The sequence below is a fragment of the Micropterus dolomieu genome, linkage group LG22, assembly GCF_021292245.1.
Source record: "Micropterus dolomieu isolate WLL.071019.BEF.003 ecotype Adirondacks linkage group LG22, ASM2129224v1, whole genome shotgun sequence".
Classification (NCBI taxonomy): Eukaryota; Metazoa; Chordata; class Actinopteri; order Centrarchiformes; family Centrarchidae; genus Micropterus; species Micropterus dolomieu.
In genome coordinates this window covers 2,503,909-2,514,408 of record NC_060171.1, presented here as the reverse complement: position 1 = coordinate 2,514,408, position 10,500 = coordinate 2,503,909, and the positions used below count along the sequence as shown (strand labels likewise).

Below are 10,500 nucleotides of genomic sequence, written 5' to 3'. Positions count from 1 at the left end.
CAAGTTTTAACCTCAATCTGGGTACCACCCACAGAAATGGTGTCCTACTCAAACTTTATTTTGAACCAAATAAAATAGATTCAGTTTCCCCCAGATGCAAAGACAATTTGTTCTCCATCTGCCATTCACTAATGGTCTTTAACTCTTCACTTAAATGGCTCTCAATAATCCTCATGGGAGAACATATAGGCTGAATCGTCCGTGTAGAGAAAAATATTACAATTACAAACAGATTTCATGTCATTTATATACAAGAGAAAGAGCAGTGGACCTGGGACACTACCCTGCGGCACACCACATGTTATTTCTCTAGCCTCAGACAGAGTGCTGTTAATACCAACTCTTTGAAGCCTCCCAGTCAAGTATGATCGAATCCATTCACACGCCATACTGTTACCCAAACAGCACCAACGTGTATTTATACCTCGCCATATTAAAAAGGCAGTGCACGGCTCAACGGATAGTAACCATGGCAACGACTTCTGTGCACAGATGTAGCCTATTTAACTTTTTTTTGAGGGGATGCTCTGCCATGACAAACAGTATCAAACAGTAAGAGAGGAAAGTTCAAGACAATTCAACTTCGGCGGCTGGCGGCGTGTGCGTGAGGCAACCACTTCACCTCACTCTGACAGGGACACTTGCTGCTGAACACAGACTGTTTCTGCTGCTCCCTGATAAAAGACAAATGTTTCTGCTGATACCTGTTCAGAACCCCCCCCCAAAGAAAACTGATGATTGTTTTAAGACTCTGATGGTTGTTTTAATGAGCTACATAAAAGGTAACGTCCTGGCAGCGGCAAACAGCTTTGGTTTTATATTTGATTTGATCACATTAACGTTTAAGTTGAGATTTAGAAGCAATATTTTATTGCTGCTGTGTGGAATACTGCTGGGAAAAAGCTCCTTATCTGTTTAAAGTGTTTGCAAACCACATGTTATTGCACTTTTGTGTGTATGTAACAGTACATTAAAATTAAAAGTGCGGAATACAAAACTTTAGAATTCATTATTCAATTTTGTGCGTAACAATGCGATTAATCGCAAGAAAATCACACAATTAATCCCGATTAAAACATTTTATTGTTGTGCAGCACTAGTTCGCTTTGTTTGCGGCCTTTTTTTTAAAGAGGTGGTATTATGCTCATTTTCAGGTCAGGTCAGGATGCAAAATCCTATTTAGGGGTTTTACCAGAACAGGTTTAAATGGTTTCATTTTCAAAAAACATCATATTTCTGTCGTGCTGCACATTGCTGCAGCTCCTCTTTTCACCCTGTGTTGAAGGCTTTGTTTTAGCTATGTAGAGATACATCTTGTCTCTAAATGATCTGATGGGATGAGACACACCCCTCAAACCATCTCTTCTCCCTGCTTCCATCTGGCAGGCGGTATCGGGCTCTGGGAGCACGCACCTCCAGGTTGCAGAACAGTTTTATCCCCAGGGCTATCACAGAACTGAATAATCATGCCCCTCCACCCCCTAGTAAGCACATCCGTATTTTTTAGATAGGGATTTTATTAATTTTATTTTATTTATTGTATGAGTGTGCTTATAAACGTGAGTATTGTTTTAGAGGTTGCACAAACAAATTTCGTTGTATGGTTTTACTGTACAATGACAATTAAAGTTTATTCTATTCTATTCTATTCTATTCTATTCTATCTTTGTTGGGAGTTGCACATCCACAGTTCCTAGTTAAGGACTACTAGCCAATCAGAAGCAGAGAAGGGCGGGTCAGCGAGAAGCCGGTAAACGGCTGGGGTTCAGCCGAGCCGGTCGGCAACACGGACTGGAGCGAGAGTTTCAGAGCGGTGAGTTATTAATCTGTATCCATAAAGTTTTAACTGAGCTCTGTCTCTACATCACAGGAACAACTTTATGTCCACTGACTGCCTGGAGGGTCGCTAGTGTTTGGAAGGGAGAGGAGAGCTGTGTGCTGCAGCTCGCTGTTTCTGAGGAGCCGCTTGGCGAGCGTTATATGAGGCGTGTTTAGCTTTCATCCCTGTGACGTCACAGGGATGAAAGGGACGCGGCTGGACTACAAACGAGCTGTTTTCAGTTCAGAGCAGAGCTTTCTGGGATGGGAACTCCCTTTGGGCTGGACTTTGGGCTTTTTCACTTTGCAAACCTGTTACATGTACAAAAAAGGTATAGAACTCAATAAAAGAGAGGGAAAAAGCCAAAGAGCAGAATACCACCTCTTTAAAGCGTTATTAGAAAGAAGTGAAGAACTGTTATAAAACAGGGGGGGTTTACTCACAGCTCGTGGAGGTGGTGGAGGCTGCTGAAGATCTGCGCAGGAAGCTCCTTCAGCTCGTTCATACTCACGTCTCTGAAACAAACAGTGAGTTAACAGGATGAACCCACAACACATCTGCCCAGCTGTGCGTCTCATCACACCACGTGGCCCGAGGTGTCCACTCAGGGATGTGTGACCCACCGAAACACTGGAGGGGTTTTATGTCACTGTTTTGTGTCTCTTGAGTGACTTTTACTTCTTGTCTTTGTGTTCTCTTGGTTGATTGTTTCCACCTGATGTGTTTCACCTGTGTCCAATCATCCTGCCCTCTCATCCTGTGTCTGTTCCTTTTATAGCTTGGCATTAAGCTGACACTTTATTCTTTTATATGTTCTTAAATAAGTCCATGCTGTGGAGAGTGTATTGCAGGTGGGCTCCACTCAAGTGCCAGAATACAGGTGGATCTATTGTTATGTACAACAGGTTTTAGTGAGCAGGTGAGTGTCAGATAAATTGTCAGATAAATGTCGGTTTAATGTCAATGTAGTGTTTCTGACAATCTTTTAACTGAGTTAAATTCTACCATGTCATAACAAACTGTTGTGATAAATCCACCCATATTGCTTTGTCTGAGTTGTAGCCTGTTTTTGTTTTTTTGTATAATGAGCCCGTCTGCAGCGGACTGTGCAGCAGCTTATTATGACCCTTTTTTTACATTTACATTTACATTTGTCGGGCTGCGACCTTTAGTGTCAGGAGAAGTAAGGTGATGTAGTATAAAGAGCGACAAAGTCCACATAAGGAGGTGGTCGGGGTGGACAGGTCAAACAAACACAGGACTTTCACTCAGGACACCAGAGTCTGAGTCCCGTTTGAAACCAAGTCAGCGCGACGTCACCTGAGTCGGACTGTTTAGTCATTTAGGTCTGAGGATGTGTTGTGAAAAGAGTCTTTCAGCAGGACTTTTGTTTTCAGTGAAAATCATTTAAATCCAGCACAGTTTCCAATAAATAATCATATTTCAGCCATGATCACATAAAAAGTTTTGATTTGAAAGTTTCCTGGTCCAGGAAGAAAACTGGTCACCTGATCAAACGTCACATTTAATTTATCCAAAAAACAGATTTGTGTATCTGAACTTTGGTTCTTCTTTTTTTTCTCCTCCCCTTAATAACCTCACGACCCCTCAGATTTATCTGGTGACCATCTGGAGGGGCCCGACCCCTAGATTGGGAACCACTGGAATAAACTAGATAACTGTGCATGAAGCAGTCAAGACCAAAAATACATTATCGGCTGATGAATTGAAAATAATAATCATTAGTTGTAGCCAATAATATCACAGCTGACCTACTTGTAATACTTTATACTATTACTTAAGTAGGATTTTAAGATCTGAAGTTTTATTCTGCTTTTCCTTTAAATTTCTCTCTTTAGTCTTTTAATAATAATAATAATAATCTTTGTGTCTGAAGTCAGAAATCACACTTTTTATGTTTTAATTATACATCAATTTAATTGATTAATTTCAGTTTGGTTGGCTCCAGCTCATCCTGATAAAGTCCAACACAAAAAGTAAAGAGAAAAAAAAACAAAAAAATAAGACAATATATAAATAAAAATAAATTAAAGAAAGAAAGACGTGTTCTTTGGTTCTTTGGAGCAAAAACATTTTTCTTTTTATAAAAGAAGCTCCTACGGCCTGCAGCTGCAGAGTCACTGTGACCCTGAGTTTATTATTTGTCAGCCGGTTTCTTCATTCAGACCACAAACTGTTCAGTTATTTTATGATTCATTCATTTAAATTGAATTCCTGTAATAAGTGTATTTATTTTGTTTTATGAGAAAAGTCTTTCAAACGAAGAGAATTCTCTACCTCAGGAGAAGCTTCAGTGTTAAAGGAAAATCTTCATTATATTTTCCCCTCTTTTTCTTTTCAGGCTTTTCACCAACAAACTTCACCAACAGCTTGTTTTTTTTGGCTTTTTTTACAGCATTAGATCCAAAGATAAGCGACAGGCACGACCTGTGACTTTCTCAGAGAAACTTCAGTCCCTGTCTCCTCTTTCCCTCCTCTCATCTTTTTTTGGGCCTCTTTAACACCTTTTCTTCCAGACTTCATTTTATTTAGTTTAAATAATATCTCACTTATTTAGCCCATTCCTATATTTTACATATATTTGTGTATAAGTTCGGTAGATTCGCTGTGCAGTTTATTCAAATGAATCTCCTTGTTCTAATAACCCAAGACCATGACGACGTGCACTTTCTAGTTATATTCACTTGGATTACTTCCCTCCTCGTGCTGTTTTCTTTGTGTTTCATGTGTCCTCATCTGTCTGCACGTTTCCTATCCTGCAGGCCGTCGCTGTGAGCAGATTTCACTTCTAATCCGACCTGTTTGAGTTTAACTGACGCAGGAAACCAGTTGAATCTTTAGTTTGCATTTTGTCGGCCGCCCACAGAGCTTCAGACACTCCTCATGTCACACTTGTAAATTATTATTAATTATATGATCTTATTACTTTTGTTGAAAGAACATTTTTGAAGTTGAATCCTCCTTTGAAATCCACTGAAGCTAACGACCTGTTTCCAATGTTTAACTGCTGAATATGAGAGTTTCATGGAGGTTATTTTCATTTTTACTCACATACATTCTTCTTCTTATTCTTCTTCTTATTATTATTATTAGCTTTGCACACAGTATTTTTCATTCCTTTGTGTTTATTTGTAAATTAGTAAATATATGTTTATATATATAAATGTAGGCTACACATCATATGATAAAAAACAAGAGGATCTGAGGAAGACGATACGCGCTGGTCTTGTTAATCACATAGCCACCATAATAAAATAGAAACGGTGTGTTTTTACTGTTCTCTCACCTCCTCATTTGTTTTATATTGTATATTTAAATAAAAATGTAATAGAAATCATTTTTATTAAAAAAAAATAATAAAAATTAACCTGGTGACTTCACTAGATTTTTTAAGAACAGTCATACAGGTGAAACTGTAGGCTTCAGACCGTCCGTGGAAAATTTAGTTTAAAAGAGATCACACAAAACGGCACAATGAAGTTTAATGAAGAAAGAAAGAAATCTTTTAATCATTAAATATTATAATTAATATTATGGTAGAATACATTTTGCACAGATAGTGTGTTTCAAAGCCCGAGACCCAAGTAAAACATCATAAACTAGTTCTCTTCACACTCGCTTTTGAAAACATTTAGTTTCTCTAAATATTCATTTTGTTTTACATTTAAATGTACTAAATATGTTGTTCTACTGCAGAGACTTTTTTTTTCCAAGAACAAAATTAAAGTGAAGAAAAGAGAAACTTGGAACTCACAGGGCGAAGGTGAAGCTGCTGAGGTTGGAGGGAACTGATCTCAGACCCACATCCACACAGTCAACATGCTGCAGCATCCCAACTCCTTCTTCACACCTGCACACAGCTGGACAGCCGCCGATCACCCCCCCACCTTGGACTAACCCGACCCAGGTAAGAACAAGAACCAGAAGCAGCATCGTACCCGCAGAGGGACCGGGTCCGTCTGATTCAGCGCTGCAGAGAAGCAGCTGTAGACAGATGTGATGTGAGAGATGTTGGGGAGGGGGGGGGGGTTGATCTGGGACGTGTGCTGCCCCCTCCTGGTGCCTGCTGGGCACTCCAGCTTTCCAACCCTCAGGTACCAGACCTGCTTTAAAGAATCGTTCCACTTTTTTATTACTTGGTTTGGGCTGAGCTCCAGTTATAAAAACTTTGTACAACATGTTTGTTGCTGAGATCTGAGACACTTTCATTTTCTGATTACTGCCCCCTACCTCTCCAAAACAGAACAGCCCGGGCCCCGCACACTATGCAAAGGCCCTCTTTGAGTGCATATCATTATAAACAATAATCACCAAGTACTCAGCCAAGCTGGAGTATAAATAGTATTTTAAATTTAAAATGTTTGAAAGTAAATCAAGCGGAGGCAGTTTGAACGGGCCTCGTGCAGCTGGGAACACTAATAACATTAATCTATCATTTCCAGGTGCTGTGCTTCAGGTTGTCAGTAGGGGAGATGCACTAGATAGACTCAGCTAAGTTAATGTTCACTTATTAAGTTTGTTTCTACTTCATTCTGTAGAGGTCTGCTTACTCTGACACAGAGAGAGCAAACTGTTAAAGCAGGAAGGAGACTGACAACACAAGGCTTTAAAAACCAGTAAGTAACCGGCAGAGGGCAGCAAGGACTGGTGGGAATTTTTTACTCACGTTGACACCTTATCAACTTGCATGAACTTTTGCCATAATCCCATCTCTCCTTTGACTTTGAATGATGTTTTCTGAGCTCGGAAGATAAAGTGATGTAGTTCTTCGTGGTGCAGAGGTTGCTCCTGTTGGCTCTCCCAAAGCAGACGGATCTCAATCTGAGTGATTTAAAGATCTCTGTGGTTCAGCCTTTTTAGAAAGGAGGGACTTCGCCTTGATCAGGGAAACTGGAACAGTGTTTACAGCTGAACTGACAAATAAATGAATTCATGCAAGGGCGACACTTTGTGCAGAAAAGTTGTGGGGACATTTAAGGGCTCAGATTGGGGGTGCAGTGACACACTTGCTCGCGAAACGTGAACAAAACAAGAAGATATTAGAATAAATATTCAGTACTGTGATATATGATTTTGAGCATTAAACACTTAATTTCCTGCATTCTGGAGACATTTTCAGGACCAATTTATGGTTGAAATGTCTTTTATATATATAAAGGGAAATACAAAATTAAGGTGTAAGGTGACAATACAAAGTATAATGTTATGTAATTTAGTAATCAGCAATTTGTTTTTCCACCTTAAGTAGTCCAAGAAAGCTTAAGCTTACTAGCACATTCGTTTCTTAGATATTTACACTGCATGTTTCTTATTGTGTAAATAAACCTTTCTCAAAGCATTCTCATTTGTTAAGTAACATTTCTTGTTGAAAGCAATTTATCAGAACCCTTTTAACAAATACTTTCAAAAAATGATGGGGACAAAATCAGCCATTTCAAAAAGTGGTGGGGACATGTCCCCAGTGTCCCCAGTGTCCCCAGTGTAAATGACACCTATGAATTCATGTAAAAATAATAGAGCAGGATACTGTACTAGACCGTAATTTAGGATGACCTTTATTCCTGGATATCATGTTTGAAAAAGTGAGGGTTTTAGTGAGTTATGATGAACTCAAAAATCTTCTTCCTGGGTAATTTTCCATTTCCTTCTTCTCTAACAGTGTTTTCCCTTGTTTCTACTGAAACTTCTACTGTGTTATCAAAACATACTTGATATGTTTTAACATTAACTATTGACCTTTATCTTAGAAGTGCTAATACTTAAATCTAACGGAAGTAAAAAGATCCCGGGAACGCTGCTAAGTCTCAGATTACATTTTACGTAGATTAAGGCATTTTCTGGTTACATAATACTGTAAGTCATGTACTTAATATTTCAAAGCCGAAAATTCTTTTTTGGAACTTCTGCACTGGTGGATTTTCTGGTACGGTGGTAAAGGTGGGTTTTAAGGCCACGTTTTAAAAGCATCCACAGTCTGTGGTGTGCTCAGGTGTTCAGGGAGAGCATTCCACAGACTGGGAGCAGCTGAGCAGAAGCTTGGTTCTGGGAGGTTTCAGAAGATACGCTGAGGCAGATCGGAGAGTACGTGTTGAGGTCTGTGGGGTGAGGAGTCCCCTCTGATGAAGTTTTCTCATCACATGGACCCTAGTGGTCCCTTGCGTACGCAAAAAAGTATAACACTGGCTGTAGTCTGTGTCCATGGTTGTTACGGCCCACTGACCCCACTGACCTCAAACTAAACACTGGGAACCACCTTTACAACAACCAAATCAGTGGGATTTATTAATATAACACAATAAATCAACAACACCAAAAACACACAAGAACATAACACAGAATGTCCCAGCTGAGAGGCAGCAAGACCAGCAGTCCCAAATCAAAAAGCCTCCTTCTGATGCTGGTACAGGAGCTTCTAAAGGCCACCTTCCAAGGCCAGGTGGACCTCATTCAGTAATTAGCTGGAGCACTCCTGGGGTAGAGCTAGAGGAAAGAAAAGGACACAGCACAGGGAAACACATACAGCCGTAACAGCAGTGTCTGCAGCTGTCCGTGTATATTTGTTAAAAAACATTTTTATCAAAGCGGGTTGCCCAACTTCACACTCAGAAATAAGCTGGTTAACTTCCCAACCTCTGAAGAGGAGCACACAGCCACTTCCAGAACCAGAACCTGAAGCAGTTTCATTGCCAGCTAGGTTCAGGTCAGTGAGGACGGAGTTGCGTTTGCTCAGACTCTGGGGATTTGGTCCGGGAACCGGAAGGTTGCTGGTTCAAGACCAGCATGGATTCCTGTCCTATTCTGAACCCCTGACTGCTCCCTGCTCAGCATGATGACTCATTAGGATGGGTTAAATGCAAAGAACTGACTCTGCATGTGTGTAAAATTCAATTTGTCTGAATATTTATAATGACATATTACAGAAAGACTGAAACTAATTGACTCAGAGAAAATCAGCCTGACAGGAGAGAGACAGTCAGTGACTAAAGCTGCACTGATTAATGTAAATGTTTCATGTTTTCCTTCTTTGACTTATAACCAGGTCGTCTCATTTTAACATGAACTAACAACATGATAATAAAGTGTGTTCAGCTGAGCCTCAGGAACACACACACACACACACACACACACACAGTCATAAAGCTCTTCCTCTTCGTCTTTCAGGTTGAGTTTCTGTTCAGGAAACCTCGTCTTCCTCTGCAATGAGACACTTCCTCAGCCAATCAGAGAGCAGGACCTTGAAAACACGCCCAGACCCTGACCTCTGACCTCTGTGAGGAAAGATGGATGGTCTGAACTGTCTGGACGAGGAGGTGGAGCACAAAGCCAACACGCCAGCTTCTGGTTTGTCTGCTGTTGCACGCCACAAACGCCAAAACCAAGAGCTCTGATTAACTTCCTGTTTCCTGATGACAATAAAAACGTCAGTACTGAATAATTTCTTCCAAATCATCTTCATTCATTCATTTAAAAGGTGACAGGTCATATTTGTTCTTCCAAACGTGGTTTCAGACTACACACCTACTGGTTATAGTTTGCGTGGCTCGGCTAGTGTTACGTAGTTAGGTTGTACAGTACAGTAGTTCTGCAGGTAATGAATGACAGTTAGTGAATTAGTGAATAATATTTAATATGATCACAGTGTTGTTGCTGCAGATCTCTGAGCTCACACAACATTTTGTCACAGTTTTAGGTTTTTGTTTTATATTTCCTGTTTTATTTTGAAGTTTACTGCCGTCTGTGTCCTCGTCTATTCTTTGATTTTCCCTGATTGTCTCTACCTGAGCCTCGTTTGTCCCCTCTTTCTCAGGTATTTAGGTTTGCATGTTCTCTTTGTTCTTGTCGGATCGTTTGCGTGTGTGGTCGCATTTACCGGCCTGTCTCCTGGATGTTTTTTGGATTTGTTTGCTTTTGTTGATCCCCTTTTGTCTTATCATTTAAATGAAACCCACTACCTGCCTGTTCCGGCATGGCCTTGGTGTCTGCGTTTGGCAAAAGTGTGTTCACGTTTCACGCTCTAACAGGCTGATGCTCAGCGGCTTGAAGGTGACTTAGGTTCATGTGATGAATTAGAGGCCATTGGTTGTGACGACCTTGTAGTTAGTTGGTTTGAATCTTACCTGAGAAATCGTATTTACTGTGGAGATATTAAAGCATCCCTGGCGACAGAGCCTGGCAGTCCTGAAACAAGCAGCACAATCATTGCAGCCCCTCAACATGCAGTCCATTTAACACCCCCCTCCTCTTAAAATGAAGCCCTGCCATCAGGAAGAAGACACCGGTTACCAAAGTGATGATTCACAAACCTGATGAAAATATTGTTAGGCGCTGAACTAACAGGCAGCCCAAGCAACCGGTCACAGCATCACACTGTTCTATGCAGAACACCTTGTTGACACGTTGGGTTTTTCTTTTTTTATTTGTTTGTTTTATTGGTGAATATTTTAGGGTGTATGTTTATGAGTGAAACTAAAAGAATCTTACAATAACTCAGTCAGGACGGGGCTGACCCCCCTGGCTTGTTCTCGGCAGCACTTTTCTTTAATTACAGCATATTTAGTCCAAAGACCGTAATAACTATAAATGAAGATAAGCAGCACTCAATTCAACTCTGCGAGGTGTGCGTGTGTGCGCTCTCAGTGGTCTGGGATTGTCCTGTAGTC

General features: G+C 40.5%; 1 long non-coding RNA gene across 1 annotated transcript; it reads left to right on the top strand.

The window, feature by feature from the left end:
• The first annotated feature begins 8,384 nt into the window (after nucleotides 1-8,384).
• LOC123962522 lies at nucleotides 8,385-9,272 on the top strand. The gene is made up of 2 exons (XR_006822969.1): nucleotides 8,385-8,540; nucleotides 9,002-9,272. It is a non-coding gene; the product is annotated as an uncharacterized LOC123962522 (long non-coding RNA).
• The last annotated feature ends 1,228 nt before the right edge of the window (nucleotides 9,273-10,500 follow it).